The following is a 23,810-nucleotide window of genomic DNA, read 5'->3' on the forward strand; positions in this document are numbered from 1 at the left end:
AATGTGCCTTGCCGAGCTTTGTCAAAATTGCAAAGTGGATTTCTTCATGAATATAGTCGCATATTCCCACTGATCCAACTGTATCAACTTGGAAAGATGTCCTTGGACATTGTTTTTTATAATGTTGGCATGAACAGTGTACCTACCTTTTGTGTTCTATAAACGTTGATCCTTTGCAACAAAGATCAGTTTTCATTCTTTTAAACTGTAAAAAATAGGTGTAGTCCCAGGTCTTTTAAATTTGGAAACCAGAAACTATGGCACAGGCTTGTAATATTTTAAGTTCTTTATGTAAGTGTTTTGTTATTAAAATATGGCTTTGCATCTCTAAAAAGAATTTAACACATTACTGTATTCCTAGATTAATGTTGCTTGACCTTTGTTCGCCCCACAGAAAGAAAATAAAAACATATTTTAATGATCCAGACTCTGTGGCTCCCCATTACTTTAATAACCGATACTGTATGTTCATTTATAGCTTCTTGAAAGTGAAATTAATTAAATAGAAAATACTATTCTAAAATACTTTCTAGGTTTTACATATATATATATATATATATATATATATATATATATATATATATATATATATATATATATATTTTAAATGTCACGCTGTGCTCACCACAAACTAGGCGGACCTGGATGCTGAGGTGGGAATGGATATAGCGCCACCCACAGCCACGGGGGCACGTCTTGAGTGTAGATTGGTCTTGGATAGCCGGGCTGGGGTAGGAGAGGTACGGATTGTAGAATATACTGTTAGCCAAGTCCGGGGCAGGAGAGTTGGACGTAGTCGTATTAACATAAGCCAAGATCGGGTGCGGAGAGAGCGGGATGGTCGTTTGCCGTTAGCCACGGTCAGGTGCGGAGAGGGCAGAGAAGTCGAGAAGGAAGCCAGTTCAGTACACAGGGTCAGGACTGCAAAACAAGACAGGACTAGGGAGGCAGAGAGTGATGAGAACAGCAACTTGTTCTATAATCAGCCAAAGTGCCAGTGGCACAGCTGAGCATAAGTAGGTGAGACAGTCCAATGGCAGAACAGCAGAGTGGAGGTGTGTGCAGAGGTGAGGCTGCAATAGGAGACAGGGAAGCAGGTTCAGGTGAGCTCCCAGTGGTGGAGCTTGAGGTGGAAAGATGCGTGCGTCCTTGTGCGCCTACGCGCGTGATTTGCACGGGCTGCAGCCTTTGGGGTGATATGCCTTTAAGAGGCTGGAGAGGGAACGCGCGCACGTGCGCACCAGAACTGTGACGGGCGTTGGGGAAGCCGGCGGGACTTGCGAAGGCATGAGTGGAGACGGCGGCATTGCTGAGCGCCGGAACAGGTGAGAGGGGAGGGCGGCGTGGCTCGCCGAGCCTTACAATACATTCTATATAAATATACTGTAGTGTCGACGGTTATTCTAAAACAAACCAGTGCAATCACCAACAAGACCCAGGTACATGCTGGGTACATGCTGAAACATTTCAGTGACATTTCTGCAGAGACTAATGGCCCATTGGATTAACAGCGGGGGTCCCTGGGGGTCAAACTGAATGGGACTGCCAGGGACCCCTGCAGTGTTAATCCAATGGGCCATTAGCCTCTGCAGAAATGTCACTGAAATGTGTCAGCATGTACCTGGCTAGTTCAAGGGAAGTTTTAGAATACTCGTTGTCGCGTGTGTGCGTGTGTGTGTGTGCGTGTGTGTGTGTATATATATATATATGCAAATGTAAATACAACTGTATGCTCATCCGCATGTCTTAGGCAGGTCTGCAACCCCGCCTTTCACCATTATCACCCAGCACACAGCACTTCCACTGCAGCAAGGGATTCTGGGGAATGACATGCAAATGAGCACACAGTGCCACTTTTTGCTTCAAAAACCATTTTTAACATGGTTCCCTATAGGCTTAAGCTTGCTGCAAGGTCACAGCTTTGAGCACAGCCAGGGTTAAGGTGCATACCCTTGATAAAGGTCCTGTCCTTAGGACCGAAACGTCAGTGACTGTGCCTGCTTTTGAATACAACTTTTGAAATTACCAAGTGTGCTGCCTCTTCCTTACTTTGTGTTCCTTGGATTTCCTTGTCTGCCTGGTAAGGAGCCTTGTATAATATATATATATATATATATATATATATATATATATATATATATATATATATATATATATATAATGATTTGATTGCACAATGTAACTTTTTTTTTACTGTTTTAAATGTGATGTAAAATTGCATAATTATTTGGGGAGGGGTGTAGTTCCCATTGACAAGTTTCAGTCATATTAGGTGATATTACACCTTGGTTGACAAACACTGTACTATATACAGAAAAAATGTTTCATTAGTATTTTACCACACACAAATAATTTAAATCTTTGTAGGCTTGTAGATATTGAATTGCTTTTGCTCACTACATTGCCCATTAAAACTTAGCATGTTTATGAAGAATGTACTTTCCATATTTATCAGTTTGTGGTGTATACAGATTATCTGAAACAAAGAAAAGTGTGTTTTCTAAAGAGATTTATCTACTAAAGAATGTCATTAAAATATATTTGAAAAGTAAAAAAGTCTAACCTAACGTAGACAAAGTGTAATAAAAAAAAGGGGGTCTCACCTATGGTAGACGGAGTTCGATATAAAGGGTGTATCTAGCCAAAATGTAACCGTGAATGTGCTAAAATACAAACATAATTAGTGATCTAAAAATGAATATATGAAAAACAAATAGTCACAAAAAATGTCCACATTTAGTCCAGCAATTAGTGGGAATATCCTCAAGAATATTCCTAATCTGTATTAGTCCAATCAGAGAATTCAGATGTCAGTGGTTTCCTTCTGTTGGGGGGTATGCAGCTCTCGGTCTGAGAGATCTAAATCCTCTAACAGCACATATAATAGGAAAGGAAAAAAAGTGCAATACCGCCCATAGTGTAACATAGTTTTAATGAATAGAAAGTATTTGAAGGTACAGTAAGTGGTAAACCACAAAAAAACTAAAAATGTATCTAGAACCTGAAAAATTAGAGGATATATTGTACAGTACAATGGATATATTCTGTAGTGGTTGAAGATATATATATGCTGTGTGCCTGTAAATCCTTTAGCTTCATTTGAGTGTGGTACAATGTGGTATCTTGCTGATTTTGTAGAGATATCTGTACTGTGTTAGCCAAGCTTAATAATTCAAAACGAATAGATGATACCGTTCTGTGGCTAACGAAATGCTTTTATTTGTGAATGACACTTGGAAATGACACATACCTCCAGACAACCGGGACCGCTATGGGCACTCGGATGGCGCCACAGTATGCCAATCTGTTCCGCGCAACACTGGAAAGTGACTTTCTTTCCACCTCTCACTTGAAACCCCTTACATACATTCGGTACATCAATGACATCCTCCTGATTTGGACCTCTGGTGAACAGGACCACAAACAGTTCCATGAGAACTGAAATACATTCCACCCGACCATCAACCTCAAACTCGCCCATTCCCCGGAAGAAGTATATTTCCTAGACAGCACTATTACTATAAAAAACAAGCAGCTTCTGTAAACCGCAAACCTACAGACAGCCAGCTATTTCAGGGACAACAGCTTCCACCTCACACACACTAAGCATGCAACCATCTACAGTAAAGCCATACGATACAACCAGATATGCTCCGACACAGCAGACAGAGGCCAGCGGATTTCAGCCTTGAGATCAGATTTCATAAACCGTGGATATAACACAGAATTGTAGACCAGCAATTCCACAAAGCCACCAGAATACAAAGAAGTGATCTACTTGAATACAGAAAGAGACCAGCGACAGGGTACCTTTGGTGGTCACATATAACCCATACCTAGATGCCCTATGCAAGATAGCAAGGGAACGACAACCCATTCTCCAGGAAGATACAAGACTCCAACTGGTCTTCTCTGAAACACCTTTATTATCATACAGACAACCTCATTATCTCAAGAAAATGGTGGTGAGGAGTAAAGTATTCAACAGTACAACTGAATGCGGGACAAGGCCATGCCAGGACGCAAGATGCAAAACCTGTGCAATGCTCCACACAGCAGGCACAATACAAGTACCAGTGAGTGAGGGAGTGGGGGAAGTGGATGGACTGGGCGCTTCCTAAACAGTATAGTAATAAGTGTGATAAGTGACACACCTTAAGTACACACAATAAACCTATCACCATATAGTGTTAAATAAAATGAAATACAGTGTACAACAGCAGCTCAACTTCCTCTGATGGGATCGTTCCTAATCCCAGGATGTAGAGTATTCTTTTCTTGGGGTTGAGGAGGAGCGCTGGATAATCTCATGATATGTAAAAAAAATATAAATATATATAGTGCAGATGGTAATTCACTGCTACAAAAAATATAAAAAACGTAAGAAATGAACTCACAAAAATCGTATAAAATCACTGCATGTCAGAGATCCTTCTCTCTCTGACTGGAGCCCTTTGTGTAACTGGAGTCTGTATCCTCTCAGTAAAGTGGATGATATGAAAATAAAGAAAACCGCAAATAGTATGAACTATACATATGTATTATACACAGGTGATCAGGAAACTCACATTTTCCATAATAAATATGGGTGGTGGAGAGAACCGCCGATAGAAGCAGGCTGCTGTTCGGTGCTTCACTTTCCCCTCACAGTGTAGTTCAGTGTCAATCTGTGCCGTCGCGTCACTTCCGGTTTCGCGTCACGGGTGAGGGCGGGAAGCCAAAATGGGAGCGATCTCAGCAGTAGTTTGCCAGTCCTTCCAGGCGCAGAATCTCTCAGAACTCTAACTCTACACGTTTCGCAACAGCTTCGTCAGGAGTACCTCACCCGTGACGCGAAACCGGAAGTGACGCGACGGCACAGATTGACACTGAACTACACTGTGAGGGGAAAGTGAAGCACCGAACAGCAGCCTGCTTCTATCGGCGGTTCTCTCCACCACCCATCTTTATTATGGAAAATGTGAGTTTCCTGATCACCTGTGTAAAATACATATGTATAATTCATACTATTTGCACTATTTGTGGTTTTCTTTATTTTCATATCATCCACTTTACTGAGAGGATACAGACTCCAGTTACACAAAGGGCTCCAGTCAGAGAGAGAAGGATCTCTGACATGCAGTGATTTTATACGATTTTTGTGAGTTCATTTCTTACGTTTTTTATATTTTTTGTAGCAGTGAATTACCATCTGCACTATATATATTTATATTTTTTTTACATATCACGAGATTATCCAGCGCTCCTCCTCAACCCCAAGAAAAGAATACAATACAAGTACCACACAGGAATCTGGAGTACAAAATCAGAAGAAGGTTCACCTGTTCCTCCAGCAATGTTGTGTACCTCATCATGTGCATGAAATGCCCAGGGGGCTGCTACTACATAGGTGAGACGGGACAGGGGCTAAACAAGAGAATGAATCTGCAACACGCGGAACAAGAGAGAGTCCTGTCGGCGAACATTTCTCTGACTCTGGCCATACGATGAACGATCTGAAGGTGGCCATACTCAAAGGTAATCTTAGAACACTGAAAGAGAGACAGTTGCATGAATACAAATTTATGCAGCTGTTCGGGGCACTTAGCAGTGGCCTAAACCGAGACCGCAGCTTCAAGAGGCACTACTCTGAAACAAGAGAACTCTCTTTCCATGAGTGCTAAAGGCCATGTCTATACATACTGTGCTATATGAATGCACACACAGCTGCCTCTTACACATACATATGTACAATGTAATTATATCCCTATATACCAATAGGGACCACATAGTATCTACACACATTAATAGTAATGCAACACCCTCTTACATTTCTACACCTACCCACACCATTGTTATACACTCCCACAAACACCTTTTGTAAAGCGCTGTATACACTGTGGGCACTTTATACATTTATATTTACATATATTCACAGAAACACACACACATCACTAACATTCAGGGACCATTTAACACCTTAAATCATAAATCGCATACTGCACAGGGGGAAGGGATAGGCTTCAGTCAGATACATTCCAGGATGCACTGTTTTTAAGTAAAACTTTTCTTGCTTTATCCATTGTAACACCGCTGGAAGAATAGATCAGTCTCTCGAAAGCTCGCACAAATACAAGCATTTCGTTAGCCACAGAACGGTATCGTCGATTAAGCTAGTCTAATATGGTACAGATACCTCTATCTATATATATATATATAACACGGTAAAGGGAGAGAGGTATAAGTCAGAAGTAAATCTGTAAATCCAAGTGTCTTCTTTGGAAAGACTGGATAATGCATATGTAGAGAAAATAATCAAAATTATTAATAGTTTTCTTGTGCGCAGGTACACAGAAAAGTATATGTACATACATAATGTTATCTTTATAAAAGTGACGATATAGCGCCAAAGGGATATTTTCAAGACCCAACAGGATTAGAGAGGAGAGAAATTCATTTATATAAAGTTTCCTCATTAAACAATTGGCATGAAACTAAATTTAATGAAAACGACATTATGCTATCGTCAAACAAATATAAGTTTGGGGATACAGAGACGGGCTATATTAAATGTACGAGAAAGATGTTACTGATTACTTTTCATCTGGTGTGACCCCAATTTCCTCCAGAATTGTTTCTTTATTCCATAGGGGGTCTGCTGCTTATGTTATCTGTCTATCGTTATGTATAATAATAATTCAACCCGTTTCAGTATAACGGAAACAATACCAAACAGCATGTCTGGTTATATGATTAAAAATGGATGCCTAGCAGTATTTGTAGGCATTGTGCAAAACCAGGAGTCTTCAGCTATGTGTTCTCCATAAGAGATTGCAAATATTTATAGCATTAGAAAAGAACAAAAGTTTTTTTGTTTTTTAAACCATAGATACTGTTACCAGTGGGGTGATATGAGGACTGAGGAGGCCTTTGTATATGCACAAATGACACCTTAAATATAGAATGTGAAGTCTCAAGATGTAAACATTTATAAAAAATAAAATAAAAAAGTTAAACAGTGTGGGATGCAGAATTAGACGGATACATCACCAACACCTTAATGTAGACAACATCTATCAATTCTGTGGGCCCATACTATAGCTCTCATGTAAAATATAGTTTAGTTAGTGCAGAAATATGCATCTATTAAGATTTTGATGTTGTTACCGGAAGAACATTTAAAATGTCAAGGAAATGACAATAGACTTGTTAACAGGTTTTTACCATTTCATTTAAGAAAGCAAAGTGTTGTAGGCCTCCCAGTGTATGGAGCATAGTTTGCCGTTGTAATTACCATGTAACTACAGAAAAATCAGTAGGTTTAAAAACTAAAACCCATAGAAAACTCCCATTGACTTCAATGGGAGTGCCCATGCAATTCTGTCCTTATCAGCACTATAGCAGTTTAATTTATAACCCTTGTAATGTGTACAATGGATTTCACAAACAACATTTTTTATCAAAATGTTGATATCTTTGTAGGGTGACCTGATTTTGAAATGAAAAACCGGGACACAAAAAAAAATTATTAATACAACAAATAACATTACTAAAAAATGAATATTATAATGATATTTATCTAATAGTGTCACCATTGATGATGTATTATTCATTCTACCTCCTCCTATTCTCTCCTCTACCTTCTCCCCTATAAGGGCCGCCAACAGAAATCATGCCCCCCCCTCCCCCTCCAAAAAAAATCTACTCGCCCAACCAAAAAAAATCTACTTGCTACCCAGCTCCGCACCTAGCCCCACCCCTTAAAAAAGAAATTGAATAAATTCCTAGTAAGAACAAATAACAGGATTCAATTTTTACATAACAGTTTATTTATTGTATGACACTTATACTGTACTACAATTAGTCCTTGTTACGTGTGTGTGTCTGTGTCTGTGTCTGTGTCTGTGTCGGATGACCTCACTAATCAGAAAAAAAGCCAGATGTGAATGATTCTGAACCCCTTAACCAGTGTCAGGATGCCGCCTCTTCACAATTTCTAAGGCTAATGCCCCGCTGCCTCAGACCACGCGCCCACACTGCAGACAGGCGGCGCATGAAGAGGCACTTGACCGCTATATGCGGTCTGTAGGGCGAGGGAGTGGGGGGCGTGGTTTGACTCTCAAAAACATTTCCAGGTCTGAGATGAGACCGTGGGGCCGTTCCCTCCCCCCCCCCCCACAACACATACATACATACACACACATACATACATACATATACACACACACACACACACACTATTCCCCTGCAGCTGCTTCCCTGCTCCCCTCCCGTAGCTCCTTCCCTCCCCTCCTTCCCTCATTGGCTGACTGCCGCACCACGTGACGCGTCAGAGCTGCAAATCACTAGGAGCTTGCAGCATCGGCCGGCTGACGCGTCACAGCACGCAGTCAGCCACGTCGGAAGGAGCCAGCGGGGACCTCCAGACTGGAGAAAAGGGGCTGGTGGTCCGCGGCCGCGCGCGCCGCTGGACGCAGCGGGACCAAAGCCTAAAGCAGCAATCCCGCCTGGGTTCTTACCTGATCTGCAGTCCCTCAAGTTACTATACTGGAGGGGAGGTGTTCCCTACCTGTCTTCCGATGTCTCTCATGTTAAACTTGAGTCAGATCTGGAAGAAAGCAGTATAGGTTATTTCGGAGTAGGTATACAGCAGTTAAGATAAGACAGAGAGTGGGTGACAGAGAGAGAGTGAGACAGAGACAGTGACAGACAGAGAGAGAGATTGAGACAGAGACAGTGAGACAGAGGACAGAGAGAGAGAGAGACCGAGGACAGAGAGACAGGAGACAGAGAGACAGGAGACCGAGAGACAGGAAGACAGAGAGACAGGATGACAGAGAGACAGGAAGACAGAGAGACAGGAAGACAGAGAGACAGGAAGACAGAGAGACAGGAAGACAGAGAGACAGAGAGACAGGAGACAGAGAGAGAGGGCAGAGAGACAGAGAGACGCAGAGAGAGGGCAGAGAGACAGAGAGAGAGAGAGAGAGAGAGTGGGCGACATGGAGACCGAGAGAGAGTGGGTGACAGAGAGAGAGAGAGTGGGTGGGGGGTGAGAGGGTGGTTGACTGACTGACACGTGGGTGGGTGACTGACTGGCACGTGGGTGGGTGGGTGATTGACACGTGGGTGGGTGACTGACTGACACGTGGGTGGGTGACTGACTGACACGTGGGTGGGTGGGTGGGTGACGGGTGGGTGGGTGACTGGGTTGGTGTCTGTATACACACTGTCTCACACACTGCCACTGACACACACAGACACTGGGAGGGGGGCACACACACACACAGTGGGAGGGGGCAGACACACAGACTGGGAGATGGGCAGTCACACACATACACAGACTGGGAAGGGGGCACACACACACACACACACACACACACACACTGGGAGGGGGCATCACACACACACACACAGTGGGAGGGGGCAGACACACGGACTGGGAGGGGGGCAGTCACATGCACACACACACTGGGAAGGGGGCAGACACACACTAGGAGGGACACACACACACCCCAGGAAGTGAGAATCCATGAGCCAATTACCACAACAATCAATAAAAAACTGGAATAATTACATCATATGCAAATCCTGTTATGTAATGTATGTTGTTGACAGGCGTCGTGGGGCTTCCGGTCAGTGTAGTGCCACAGTACCGAGCCAGTAGTAGTGAGGCTTTTCTCTTCACTCTGCCGGCAGTTTCAGTTGCCAGCTGTTTGCTGGGAGCCTTCCTTCTGGTGAATATGCGGGACACACACACACACAGACTGGGAGGGGGGCACACACCCACAGCTCACTACAGCCGCCGCCCCCCCAGGTACTAAGCCCCGCCCCGGCACTCTCTGACCTTCAACCAATCCCTGCTTCTACTCTAAAGCCCCTCCCCCCGGCATTCTACTATTGGAAAAAAATTGCTTCCTCACGCTGCCTACCCCGTGCACCGCCGCCGACTCGCGCAGGGGACCAGGGGCAAAACCCGGGACATTTCCGGGACGGACCGTCACCCGGGACAGCCCAGAAAAAAACGGGACTGTCCCGGCAAAACCGGGACGACTGGTCACCGTATATTTTTGGGAATTACAAATGTTTTTCTTTTCCATTAGGCTGTAATTAGGAAGGTGCAAATCAATGAAGTATATTACCTTTGTCCCTTTACTGCCATCTAAAGACCAAAATGGTGAAGGAGATGGCTGAGGCAGGCGCTTTCCTGTGAGCAATCATAACGCAGGAACATCACACACACACACACACACACACACACATGTCCCTAGATTTCCGCTGACCATGTATGCAGCATTTGTACAATGGTATTTACAAGTACCGTGAATCCCTCCCTTGAAAGTTTGCAATCTGATGTTGGTACCTGAAACACACTCATATATTGATTTATCGAAGGTACCATGTAGAGCTGACACTCTTTTTGATGCATATTAACTCCCCTGAGGAAGGTCCTTTCTGGACCGAAGCGTTGGATTAGGTGTGCTTTGTATTTTTAAATACAGGTTTTCTTTGCGTTATCTATTGAGTGCTGTTTCTTGTTTGGTCTTTGGGGGAAACCGTTTTGTTCTATTTATGCTTATGGAACATGCACCAAACCGTGTGTGTGTGTGTGTGTGTGTGTGTGTGTGTGTGTGTGTGTGTGTGTGTGTGTGTGTGTGTGTGTGTGTGTGTGTGTGTGTGTGTGTGTGTGTGTGGCAAATGGAAATATAACTGTATGCTCATTTGCATGTCTTAGGCAGGTCTGCAACCCGCCTTTCACCATTATCACCCAGCACTTCCACTGCAGCAACGGATTCTGGGAAATGACATGCAAATGAGCACACAGTGCCACTTTTTAATTCAAAACCATTTTAAACATGGTTCCCTATAGGCTGAAGCTTGCTGCATGGCCACAGCTTTAAGCACAGCCAGGGTAAGGCCTCGGTCCCGCTGCGCTCGTTGGCGCGGGCGGCAATGTCGCGAGTTCCCCACCAGCAGGGGAATCCTCGCGAGCCGGTCCCGGTCCCCACTGGCGGCACAGCTGACTACACGCTGTCGCACGTCAGCCGCTGGAGACACCAGAGAATGGTGTTTTCTAGCTTTGACGCGTGACGTGTGTGGCTGTGAGCCAATGGGGAGGGGAGGCTGCGGGAGGAGGAGAGGCTTCGGGGAGCGGGGAGGAGTGTGGAGTGAAAGCAGGTGAGTGCCTTTCTCTGTGTGTGTGTCTGTGTGTGTGCGTGCCTGTCCGTGTGTGTATGTGTGTGCCCGAGTGCGTGAGTGCCTGCCTCTGTCTGTCTGTGTGTGTGTGTGTGTGTGTGTGTGTGTGTGTGTGTGTGTGTGTGTGTGTGTGTGTGTGTATGAGTGCGTGAGTGCCTGCCTGTGTGTGCGCGCGTGTGTGTGTATGAGTGCGTGAGTGCCTGCCTGTGTGTGCGCGCATGTGTGTGTATGAGTGCGTGAGTGCCTGCCTGTATATGTGTGTGTGTGTATGTATGAGTGCCTACGTGTGTGTGTTTAATACTTACCGAAGCTCCAGCCCGAGTCCGTGGAGGGAGGGGGGGGGAGAGTAGCGGGTCCCTCCGCTCAAGCTACGCCCACCACCCGCCCACCTCCCGATCAAACCGCCCACCTCCCGCTCCGGCTCCCGCTCCCTACAGACCGCATATCGCGGTCTGTGTATCTCAGCGCACCGCCTGTCTGCAGTGCGGGTGCGCTGACTCTGGGAGCGGGGCCTTAGCCTTAAGATGCATAGCCGGTTAACCCACCCACAGACAGCTGTTTCTACCTTAATGGGTCTCATCAGTGTGGGGTTGGTTACACTGGCTATGCAAAGCTGAAGCACTTTTTTTACTCACCATAACTTAACTAAGTATGGTAAAACCCATCCTCATTGGAGACTTTTGGTTACATAATTTGATCAAATAATGATAAGCCTGCTAACCACACCAATATATATATATATTGATTCCTGAATCAAAGCAAGTAGCTGCAAAGAAAGTAGTTGACTTTTTTGTAAATGTGTCCTATAGATGTTTGCCCAAAAGAATTACTGCAATAAAATACGGTCAGTGGTTCCCATTGTCTGCAAAGACCAGTAAATATTTTTAGAGCCACTGTACAAAGTTTATGCATATGCTTTGATTCAGTAGCATACTGTAGCACCATTGCATGTATCCATTTGTTTAATATTTACATATTTTATTGGATTATATATATCATAATTATTTATCAAATGTTTTTCAAAGTTAAAAAAACATGGGAAAGATTCTTGTGTATTGTGCTAAAAAAAAAGTAAATCCTATATTTTTTTAAGAAATCACATTATGAAAGATTGCTTTTTAATTTGTATTCTTTTTTGTAGGTTGTGACTATTGTGCAGGTTAGCAGGAAGCCATTTTTCTTCCTAAGTGAAAGCCACTGTGCGAGAGAGCAGAATCCTGTTGTGCAAAGAAGCACAAAGGAAAGCTCTGACAGTTGGGGTTTATTTCTGTAGTAGAAGCATCTGTTGAGTAATCCTATCAATAGGAAAAACTGAGGCACCTATTCAGAATGCTGTGACGCCGTCTTTTTCGTGGAAACATTCGTTTGAATAGGACCTAAATCACCTCTGAGAAGGATATTCTGGAGAGACCTAAGAAACAGACAGCAAGCATTTCTTAGTTATGGATATAAAAATACAACCTAATATTTATTATTTGATGACTGCTGTTTAGTTCCATATGTTATGGCAAGCTCACCCAGTACATATAGTACGCATATCCACATTCAGTAAAACCAAACATTTAATCATTATTAACTATTTCTTATTACTTCTATCAGGCTTCATAAACCTGCACATCTTTAAATCTTTAATTTCATTTGGGTTTTGGTTACATAATTTGGCCAATGTATGTTCAGCTTGCCCACAACGCCAAGGTAACCCCTGATCAGGCAAGTCCTAGCTTCTAATTGAATTATATTATAACGATAGCCGTTATTTAATGAATACCGCTGTTTATTGTAATATTTGTTGTATCCAGATTTCACATTTCTCAGTGTTTTAATTAAATCTCTGGTGAGGATGGCATTGGATTGGCTACACTGCCATCAGTCTATTGTCATCAGTTTATACACATACAGTAGTGTAGGATTAAAGGCACATTTTTCTTTTTGAAAAATAATTTCCGTTTTGTTATACATTGTTTTTAAAATGTATTTGATTATTGTTTTTTATGGTTGCATGTAGAATAAAAAAGTGTTTTAATTACCATCTCTATTATAATGTTTAATAACATTTGTCCTGTAATCAACAAAGCACATTTACCAAAGTACATAAACCATTAATGGCCTGAATAAGTATTGTCTAGAGCTGTCAATTGCAGAAATAGGCAATTCAAGTTAATGATCGTTTTCAACCGATCACAGCGTGGACAATATTGAATCAGACCCTAAAGTAGTTTTAAAACTGAAATCAGACCCTAAAGGTATGCCAGGTTACAATTTACAGCTTGGTTTAATAGTTTTGAGAATCATAGTATACAATGGGATAATTTTCCATGGGATATACAATGTTTGAGTGTTTTATACATTTTCCCTAGTTTCCTCTCACATTTTTTTTTTATTTTACCAGATAATTCTGCTTGACTGTTCAGTTGATCACCCTGTTACATTTCCCAAGCATTGTTTGACACGGAACATGTTCATAACAACTGATGTCAACCTCTTAGTGCTTAAATCAGTTTGGGGTTGTAGCCCAACATGTTTTATTTTAATGGGAAAGTACAGATTTTTATCAGTGAGACTCCATTGTAGTCTGAGACTGCTGATGTAAAAAATCAGTGTGACTGACTGCAAATCAGTGAGACTCACAGGGAATCAGGGGGAGATAACAGGTCGGTAATATAGAATCTCTTGAATCTATGTAGTTTTAAAGCAAGTCTGTTCTTATAATATTATTATTATTATATTTATACAAAAAACACGGGGGAAATGGTGAGGGGGGGAAAGAAAGAGAGAGATATCCTTTTTGATAGGTGCATTTCTAGATAATCCCAAATATGAGCTGGTTTGCTACAAATATACGTACTGGCTGAGGTGTCTCTTGGCACAGATAAACAGTATTCCCAAAGTCTAGCAAAGGTCAGACAGGTGGCCAGGTGACATGGTGATGGGTTAAATGTGTTGGGCATAAATACTTGGATGAAAAGGGTATTTGTAAGATCACAATAGAAATTAAAATAAACTTTAATACATCATATAAATAATATACTCAAATTTTTCAAATCAATTAAAATAAGAGGGTAACTTGGCTGATACAGACACTGTTGACAGTGAACGTATATATGATCCTTGATCCAAATTATACTGGCTAGATACCGATCAGGCTAAAAAATATGACCAAACTCACTGTTAGAATAAGCCTGTAGTGTTTTTAATACTATTTTCTTAAGGAAGCTACTGCTGACAGGTACTAATTAATAAGGAACCTATCTATAGCTTGATAGACCAAAAAGTATAACGTAAAAATAATCCTTAGTAGCAAATATCTTTAGATCTCTTTCAAATAAGATGGAAATAAGTTACACGAGAGTAACCTATTCAATGGTTATAGATACTTATACTTAATACTTGGTTAAATGAACTGGCAGACCTGGCAAAGGTATGAAATAGATGGTCTGTACCTTGTTCAAATACAAGGCATATGATGCTAATATTCACTTGATGGATCAAAGAGAGTCTGTTTGTCTCTGTAGATGTATAGTATCCTCTGCATCAAAATACTGACCGTTTGTTTGTATATTTAAAACAAATAGTCCTTCAGAATATTCTTTGACTGCAAAGTTGTTTAGAAATGTAGAAATGACCTCTACAAAATTCCTCTCTCAGGGGTATGAATCAAATTGTCTGTACATAGTGTTACACAGGCAGATTATTCTGATTGCCCCTAGCAAATGCTGACCCTTTGTTGGTATATTGAACAGCAAGTCCTTCAGGATATACTTTGACTCCAAACTTATTTAGAGATGGCCTCTAAATGGTGCTCCTCACATGGGGTAATGAATCAGAATGTCTGTACGTAGTGTAATACAGACAGGTGATCCTTATTGCCCCTGGGTAGATCAATTTAAAAAACTTACTACCTCTATGATATATAATTACACCTATAAATAATAGACAGTAATGTTTGCAGAGGTCATTTCTAAACAAGTTTGTAGTCAAAGAATATTCTGAAGGACTATTTGTTTTAAATATACAAACAAAAGGACAGTATTTTGCTGCAGAGGATACTACAGTATACATCTACAGCAGGGGTGGGGAACCTTTTTTCTGCCAAGGGCCATTTGGATATTTATAACATCGTTCGCGGGCCATACAGACACAGACAGGCAGGCACACGGCAGGCATGTAGGCACACAGAACCCCGCCCCCCTACCTCTGGTAGTTGCTGCTGCTGGGGGGATCGTGTAGGGCGGATGCTGGGGTAAGTGCGGGGGGAACTGCTGGAGAATCATGGGGGAAGTGCGGGGAATACTGTGGGGACTGCTACGGGGGGGAGTGCGGGGGAAGTACGGTGGCTGCTGGGGGATCGCTGGGGCTAGTACGGTGGCTGCTGGGGATCGTGTAGGGCTGCCGGCGCCTCACACCACCTCCCGATCGGCGCGCGGCGGCCATTTTTTTTTTAAATTAGCGCGACCCCGGTTATAGCAGTTGCCTTAGCAGGGCCAGACCAAATGATTTCGAGGGCCTTATACGGCCCTCGGGCCTGACGTTCCCCACCCCTGATCTACAGAGACCAACAGTCTCTCTTTGATCCATCAAGTGAATATTGGCATCATATGCCTTGTATTTGAACAAGGTACAGACCATCTATTTAATACCTTTTCCAGGTCTGCCATTTCATTTAACCAAGTATTAAGTATAAGTATGTATAACCATTGAATAGGTTACTCTCGTGTAACTTATTTCCATCCTATTTGAAAGAGATCTAAAGATATTTGCTACTAAGGATTATTTTTACGGTATACTTCTTGGTCTATCAAGCTATAGATAGGTTCCTTATTAATTAGTACCTGTCAGCAATAGCTTCCTTAAGAAAATTGTATTTATTACACTACAGGCTTATTCTGCCAGTGAGTTTGGTCATAAATTTTTAGCCTGATCGGTATCTAGCCAGTATAATTTGGATCAAGGATCATATAGACGTTCACTGTCAACAGTGTCTGTATCAGCCAAGTTACCCTCTTATTTTAATTGATTTGAAAAGTTTGTGTGTATTATTTATATGATGTATTAAAGTTTATTTTCATTTCTAATGTGATCTTACAAATACCCTATTCATCCAGGTATTTATACCCAACACATTTAACCCATCACCCCATTACCTGTCTGACCTTTGCTAGACGTATATTTGTAGCAAACCAGCTCATATTTGGGATTATCTAGGAGTGCACCTATCAAAAAGGATATTTCTCTCTTTTTTCCCCCTCCCCGTTTCCCCCATGTTTTTTGCATCAATTAAGCTTCCTAGTAAGCTTCCTATCCTTGGTGAGAATCATACAGGTAGAGCGAGCATTCTCTGATATTTTGTTATATTATATTATTATATTTCCAGCATTTTACAAACCAAATGATGTACATTATTTATTCCTGTAAAACTCTTAGATTAATAAGGCAAATGCAAAACTATTTCAAGGATGTCCTGGTATCGTTTCCCAACAGTTTTTGATTTCCTTTACTGTTTTTATTTTAACCACCTCCACGGGAAGATGGTTTCGTGGATCCGCTGTCTTTCATTGGGAAATACTTCCTTGTGTTTCTCATGATCCTACTAACCTCCAGCTTCAGAGCATGGCCACTTGTTCTAGTAAATGTAGAGTACAGGACATGAGAGCCACACCAGATCACTGCACTGATTTTACTGGTGTCTATATACATTTTAGCTTATTTACTCTTTCTTATTTCCCCATTAAAAGACACACTGTTAGTGTGACCTACAAATAAGCCACTTTTTCCAGCCATCTTCTTTACCTGAAACATGCTTCTATCCTGCACCTTGTTGATAACCTCAATGTATTTAAAACGTTTCTATGACTTGCCACTTTTCACTTCCTTCCTCTGGGAGTGTTCAGCTAATGAGTCCTCTAATCAACTTCTCCCAAGACGCTTGTTTTTTTTTTAACTCTTCTTGCAGATTTACTTACATATTTCACTCCCGCCAATGAATGTCACTCGTTTCCTATATATTTACATTTTTGCAATTTTGATTACTGTTAATTATTTCTGGGATTATTTTTCAAAAATCTTGAAGCCTTTTAGATCCTGTTACAGAGAAAAAAAAATATTCCAATTTGTAGTATGGTATACCTAGCACAATACATTTCTACTCTCCTATTTCTCTCTCGCTCTCTTTCTCTCTCTCTCTCTCTCTCTCTCTCTCTCTCTCCTCTCTCCTTCTCTCTCCTTCTCATTCCGCAACACCCACAAAATGATACGCAGATATATCTATACACCCCTAACCTCGCACCTGAAATCCATTACAAAGTCTCTGATTGCCTCCTGGCTCTATCCTCTTGGATGGTGCTCGGCCGCCTTAAACTTAATATGGCTAAGACTGAGATCTTCATATTTCCTCCTAAACCCGTCCGTATATCCCTTTTTCCCACCATTGTAAATGGTACTATCATCTATCCTGTCACCAAAGCACGTTGAATAGATGTGACATTTTTTCACCTCTCTTTCCTTATCCATTCACATTCACGCCATGGCTAAAATGTGTCGCTTCTTCCTCCATAACATTGCCCAGGTCAGCCCTTTCCTCTGTCAATCTACTGCTAAAACTGGAATGTGTGCACTTATCCTCTCCCATATGGATTATTGTAATATTCTGCTAACAGGCCCTCCCTTCCTGGCAACTTTCTCCTTGGCAATGTATCCAAAATTCTACTGCTAGAATAATGTCACTTTCTCCCAAATCAGGCTCTGCTCATATCCTCCTTAAATCCCTCTCATGGCTTCCCATCAAGTTTTGGATCACCTACAACGTTCTCCTTACATTCAAGACTCTCCACTCATCTGCTTCTCCCTGCATATGTGCATTGATCTCTCGTTATGTCCCTGTCCATCTCCAGCACTCTACCCATAACTCCATAACATGTATCCTTTCCTCCCCTTTTAGCTCTTCTGCTCTCTCACCTGGAACCTTTTTGCCTTACGTGTGGAACCCCCTCCAATTCTGTATACTCCAAGCATCTTCTCTCTCCACCTTTAAGTCAAGCCTTAAAACCCACTTCTTAAATTAAGCATGTTAATAGCCTAAACTCATGGCTACTGTCCACACCCACAGTCACTCCTAGCAACCATTGTAGCCAAGCACTGCCACCTACTGCACTTACTCCCTCGCCTGCTGTCTCTCAGTCTCAAATCATACCACGTAGAATAGATTGTAAGTTCAACAGGACAGGGCTTTTCTTTCCTGTTGTCTGATTTTGTTTGTTGTGTTATAAATCCTTGTATTGTCTCTTTTGTATGGCGCCGAGTACACTGTGGGTGCTATTTGAATAAAGATATACATATCAACATACATACAAACGGTGCATTGGGTTCAGACTCAAATGATAACACAATTTACTGGGAAATAGCCATTTCAGTAGAATATATATCATCGCTTTAAAGAAGTTGTTTTCTTCAAACTCTATCTGTTGCACTCCTGACATATTAAAGCTTGATTGATTCTTTTTCACGTGAAACCTAACACTCCCTCCTAGACACACATAATGTACATTCCATATTATGTCTCGGCTTCAGCGATAAACATAGATTGATTAAACAAACCTCTTTTAAAAATAAAAAATAAAAAAAATCATACCTGACAAAGAAATGACCAACCACAACATTTTTCTTGATTGCTAAAGAGTTTGAGTCCTTTTCAATTACTGTTAATTCTAGACATATGTTTTGGGGGGAAAAACATGGTTAGGCATTCAAAATTGAACTTTATGTATTAAACATGCATTGCCCAGTCTAGGCTAGTAATATCTTATGTTCCAGCAATTATAGCTTTAATTTCTGTAAACCATTTCTAATGCTTTTATGTTCCACAGTGATTCGTGTTTCATATTTGTATTTGGCCTTATGTCTTAATGTAAGTAGTTTTTTCAAGGGTTATGTGATCAGGCTTTCAAGAATTTGAATAAGATATATAATGAAGAAAGTTACATTTCTTAGATGAACATTCTTTATTTATAAAATCAGTCACAATGTATTTGCTTGATTGCTGTTAAAAATAATTGGTATTCATAAGTAGATGTCAGGTATGATAGAGACAGACCAAGATCTCAAACGTAGGAATTTACTGATATTTTATGTCATAAAAACAAACTAAGCAACAAAATATAGTGGTACATGTGCAGGGGAGAGATGAATTATTAAGCAAATACAAACAGTATGTTTTAGTGATTTTTGAATATGTTTTCTTCCAATGAAGTAAATGCCAGTTTTTGTGTGTTGAGGGCACTTTTTTCAGTGCAAATAGTTTTATATGCTGGGATATAGAATAATAATAATTTTATTTTTTTTTGCATCTGGAAACTGAGACTGCATTAGGAAAGTACTTTCGGTCAAAGAAAAGTGCTCTCCAACAAATCTGCTTTCAGATGGCTACAGTAAATAGGGCGTAGATAGAGAGGACACCATTAAAATATTGGTGTTAGAGTTTGAACTTGGTAGTGAGATGTGAATGATACGGACAGAGCACAAGTGATGAGTTTGACTGACCTGAATCAAGTGATAATTATAGTGACTGACTTTAAACAGTGACGATGAGGATAAGGTCCCAGAGGCTTCAACTTCTTCAGGGCGGAGGGTGTGCTGGGCCACTGGGGACCAAACCACTATTACCCACTCCTGAATGTCAACTCAGGAGTGCCCTTTGCCTGAGCTGTAAAGTGTGGAGGATGCTAAACACAACAACCCCTTAACCACTCTCGGGTAGATATACAGAACTCCGTTAAACAATTATCGACCCACTAAATTGGGTTAACGGTACACTAAGTCATAAAGGTTACCCCAAAACCTGCTTAGTGTTACAATGTACTCGCGTTAACCTGAAAAATAAGCCGATCGCTAAATTTTAGTGGCTGTCTGGGACCTCATGCTCTTCCTCTGTAAATTTGAGGCTTCTAATCCTCGCTCCCTCAAACAGAAGCAGGTCCAGCAGAAGATGATGAAGCCTGCTCAGCTATCTCAACAGTTGAACTGTTTAGCTGATATGGCTGAGTAATTCAGTTAATGTGTATTTATTTAAAAATGCAACATGCTAATGGGAGTTAGGTTAGGTAATGCATGTGCACTAATTGTAGTGCACATTATACTTTTCCCCAATACATATGTGCAGTGTATTATTGAACACATCACAACACTACGATAAAACCCATTCATACAGGTAACACCACGATGGTCATTTCATAAACTGATGTAATTTTTGCATATCATTAGCTTTGAGGATTCCCGTTAAACTGAAGAAAACGAACTTCCGTTACCTAATTCGGTAACTATTCTTATTCGCGAAAAAATGACAGACTTCTGGGGATCTACCCCTGGGGGTGTACTAGGGTAGGGTATCCCCACCTGTTACAGTGCCTTTGAGACAACCATCTGATTCCTCATTACAGCTGAACTGGCTCTTGTTCACAAAAAATAAATTTAACTTTTACTGCAAAATGGAGTCAAATACATGGATAAAACCCTTTTTTTTTTTTTTTTTTTTAATAATCCCCCCCCTTTTTTTTTTTGAGAAATCGTGAAAATGTGTTAACTGAACTTCGAGACGTACACACATCCCTAGTGTCAACTGCTCATAGCAAAGCCCAGTCTCATTGAAAAAAAATTATCTGCCTCTCTAATATTAACCTTTAACATACACTGCTTCTCCAAGAAACATTTTAGTTCCTTCTTAGCCAGGGAAGTATGAAACACAACAAAGAACATTGCCGTGCAATACATATTTACTGTATATGATGTTTAACACTTTGGATGTAGTAGTATTTCAGATGTGGTTTGATATGTCATAAGCAATTAGACACATTGGGCCTGTCAATTTCCTAATTTATTCTTGTCCATATACCTCTATTAAGACACTGCTTTTATACCAAGCTTTTAACCCCGCTGCTTTTAACCAAGCTTTTATACAGCTGAACCCCGTTAAAACGCGGTGCTCAGAGTCCACCCAATGCCACCGCGTTCTAAGTGAGATCGCGGAACAAAATGGGCGCCGCGATCAGGTGTTCCGCATCCGCCGGAGGGGGAGAGCTGGGATAACTCTCCCAGCTGTCTCAGAGGCGACGCGAGGACCCTAGTGAGGCGGCCATCTTACCTCCAGGGACCCGCTGCTGGCACGGTGTTGGAGTGGAGGAAAGTGCTCCCTCCCTCTGTGACAATCACACGTCTGGTTGGTTACATTGCTACACACTAATCCCCGCCCCAGTGACATCACGTGATCAGTAACCAGTAAGTGAATAGTTAGCAGGCAAAGAACTACAGTGCCCATGTTGCTTTGCAGCCATATCATGGGAAGTTGGGGAGCTCTCACAATGTCGTCTCTCACAACTTTGATATCTGCATTGAAACGCTGCAGGCAGGGCCGCTTTATACATTAGGCTACGAACCTTTTAGGGCCTACAATATTTCACTTGAAAAAATACCTAAACAAAAAATATCACAAAATAAGAGAAAACAGCAAATTTTCATTTAAAATGCCTTCGAAGTATTGATACCTTTAAATATCGAAACAAAAGTATCGGTGCCAAATATCGCTAGTATCGAAAGAAAAAGCAAACGATTAAATTAGCATAAAAATGAGTAAAAATATCGGGCACACAGGCCTCTAGAAATAAAAGTGCCTAGGGCCTATGAAGGTCTTAAAACGGCCCTGGCAGCGTGTGTGTGTGTGTGTGTGTGTGTGTGTGTGTGTGTGTGTGTGTGTGTGTGTGTGTGTGTGTGTGTGTGTCACCCCCTGCCCCCATATCAATCTGCAGAGCACAGCTCAGTGTTCAGAGTGTGTTTAATGCAGATTATAAAACGCTACACACAAGTTATACGATATGTTGCCACTTAGTATGTTTTCAACATTGCCATTGCTGACTAGCATCTCTCTACAGTAGGAGATGTTTATACAGTTAAAATACCTGTATGCTACTAATAATCATTTGATTTACTTACAGTTTGCCACTTATGTTTCAACATTGTAATAACCAGGATCTCCTCATACTAAGGAGATGTCTATACAGCTAAAGTAGGCTACCAATAATCATTTGATCTACTCAGTTTGCCTCTTAGAATGTTCAAACATCGTTACTGCTGCAATAACCAGTGTCTCCTCTTACAAGGAGATTTCTATGCATCTGAAGTAGGCTACGAATAACTGTCTGTGTGTGATATAAGATATTATTCATAGTTGGTATGTGATACCTATTACACATCAAAACCATCCAGTTTTGCTGCCAGGTAGTTTTTTGAAAAGTATCATAACTGCTGCAATAACTTGGGATCCTTGATACCACAGAGGTTGCCATGCAGCTTTAAGCGGATGTCAATATAGCACCCAGCATCAATTAGGTTTTAATAAGTATATTTATTTTTGTTTTCCTCTCAGTTTTCTTATAATCATTAAAATTGGTGGAGGAAGAGTGCTTTCTATAGGGATTCTTTCTCTTGCCTGTATATATGTTAACCGAAAAAAGTGACCATACCGCTCAGCCTAATACTAATAACAAGTATGGGTAATAACAGGGTGCTATAGGAAATACACAAGCATTTTAACAGGGTGGATCCAAAGATAACTTGGCATTATCTCTCTGGATATTGTGAGGTTTCTCACAACTACAAGTATACATCTGATTTATCTGCTGCACCATTTACCTTTGGTCTTAGCTGGCATATGGACCATTCTTCCCCTATACACCTTCATATCGGGAATTATATATTTGGTTACATGATGCGTATGCCAACTGCTTTATAGGTGGCGCCCACTTCCTAAGAGGATTTTATTACACTAAATATGTTCATTATTTATTTTATATGTTTATTAAAACTTTGTTTTTTCATTTTTAGTCCTATGTGGACATATATGTATTATATATGTCAGCTGATGGTTAGCCTCTGGTCATTGACCATTCTGTTAGGGATATTTATATCTCATGGAGTAATTACTCACCCACTTTGTGCCGCAGCGAGTGCTAGATATAGGAACTTTTTGGGGTTATCTTTGGACCCACCCTGTTAAAATGCCTGTATATATGTTATGCACATTGAGCACCCCTTTAGTACATTATCATTATTTGAGGCTGAGCGGTATCCACCCTTTGTAAACATTAAAGCTGTATTCCAAGTTATTTGAAGCAGCATAGGAAGGACACTGTACATGTAGTTCTCTCTCTCCTATTAAAGTTTGTGTCATGCTATGGAACAATGTGTTATCAACCAGGGTATGCTATAGTCCTGCTCTGTGTGTCTGTGCAGCTCGTATGTTATGCACAAAAAAAAAACGGGCGCCACGCTCAGACCGCGTTGTAGCGGATCTCGCTATAAAAGGGTTGAGCTTTACTTTGTCTTTTGTATATTGACCCTACCATTTGCCATCAAGTCCAGATTAAGTAAAATTGTCTAGGACAGTATGTATTATGCCAGCTTTGACTTGTCATCCAATAATCTTAAATTACACTTTAAAAAAAAAAAGGAAATATGGCCACTAAAAGCTCCTCAGAATACTGGAGCCACAAACAAATGGGAACACATATTTTGGATACATGTGCTCATTAAGGCAGGGGTGCACAAACTTCAGTCTGCGTCCCCCTTACCTTGCCTCCGGCATCAAATAACGT

The 23,810-nt window shown here is 41.2% G+C and overlaps 1 protein-coding gene across 2 annotated transcripts in view; it reads left to right on the forward strand.

Moving 5' to 3' along the window:
• CWC27 (CWC27 spliceosome associated cyclophilin) overlaps positions 1 to 23,810 on the forward strand; it is a 254,437-nt gene that overhangs the window by 189,725 nt on the left and 40,902 nt on the right. The window lies entirely within an intron of this gene.

The sequence above is a fragment of the Ascaphus truei genome, chromosome 1, assembly GCF_040206685.1.
Source record: "Ascaphus truei isolate aAscTru1 chromosome 1, aAscTru1.hap1, whole genome shotgun sequence".
In the NCBI taxonomy this organism is placed as follows: Eukaryota; Metazoa; Chordata; class Amphibia; order Anura; family Ascaphidae; genus Ascaphus; species Ascaphus truei.